The sequence below is a fragment of the Triticum dicoccoides genome, chromosome 7A (assembly GCF_002162155.2).
Source record: "Triticum dicoccoides isolate Atlit2015 ecotype Zavitan chromosome 7A, WEW_v2.0, whole genome shotgun sequence".
In the NCBI taxonomy this organism is placed as follows: Eukaryota; Viridiplantae; Streptophyta; class Magnoliopsida; order Poales; family Poaceae; genus Triticum; species Triticum dicoccoides.
The window spans coordinates 343321584-343322675 of record NC_041392.1 but is presented as its reverse complement, the minus strand read 5'-3'; positions in this window follow the sequence as shown (position 1 = coordinate 343322675).

The window sequence follows — 1092 nt, the reverse complement described above, 5'->3', positions numbered from 1 at the left end:
CCATGGAAAGACGTCGTGAGGAGAGGGCCTGGGGGCGACGTAGTCTGATGCTCCTGAGGCCGGAGCCCCCGAGGCCTCGATGAACCTCCACGAGGCGAGCACCGAGGTCTCAACACGGTCCGGCACCCCTAAAGTCGCCTCCTCCGGGGTCGCACCATCCGCGCCCGGCCTTGGTGGCCGCACCCTGGGCCTTGGCTGGCTCCTTCCAAACTCCACAACACTCCGCAAATGGAGGGGATCCCCAAGCTGCAATGGTGACACCTTCCGGCCATTGAAGCAGAGGAAGTACATCCTTATTTCGAGTAAGTACCTTATCTTCATAATTTCCAGGGTGCCGCTTCTCCTCCTGACCATGATTCCTCAGGGTCCCTTCTGTCAAGGTGATGAAGTCTCTAGAGAAGAAACCTCATCCTGCCTCGAGTCCTCTGCTGACCTTGAATGCCTCAAGCCAGCCCGCAGCACTTGGTGTGAGGTTGGCCGGAGAGGCAAGCACGCCGGCTTGGCGCCTCGACCCAGCATTCTTGCTGTTCGCTCTTCGCAGCCTTGATTGGGGTGCACAAGTTGTGCCGAGGGATCATCCTCTGGTTATTGATCGCAGCTGGGTGGCCTCGGCCCTGGCCTCTCCTTCGGGTAACGAGCCTCCGCCCCTCCGGGCCCCCGTCGGGGCCCGAAGGTTGGCTAGAAAGGCGCCGGCCTCCAGCCCCCTGTTGGGAGGAGGCGAGCCACCTCGAACCACTTCGACAACTCCCGGCGTGGAGGACGGACCCGGTTGCACATTCGAGCTTGCGCGCAGGCGGGGTGTGATACGTCTCCAACGTATCTATATTTTTCTTTTGGACATTATTGGGCTTTATTATACACTTTTATATTATTTTTGGGACTAACCTACCAACTGGAGGCCCATCCCAGAATTGTTGTTTTTTTGCCTATTTTAGGGTTTCCAAGAAAAGGAATATCAAACGGAGTCCAAACAGAATAAAACCTTCAGGAACGTGATTTTTGGAACGAACAAGATCCAGGAGACTTGGACCCTACGTCAAGCAACCAACAGGGAAGCCATGAGGTAGGGGGGCGCGCCTACCCCCCCCCCCC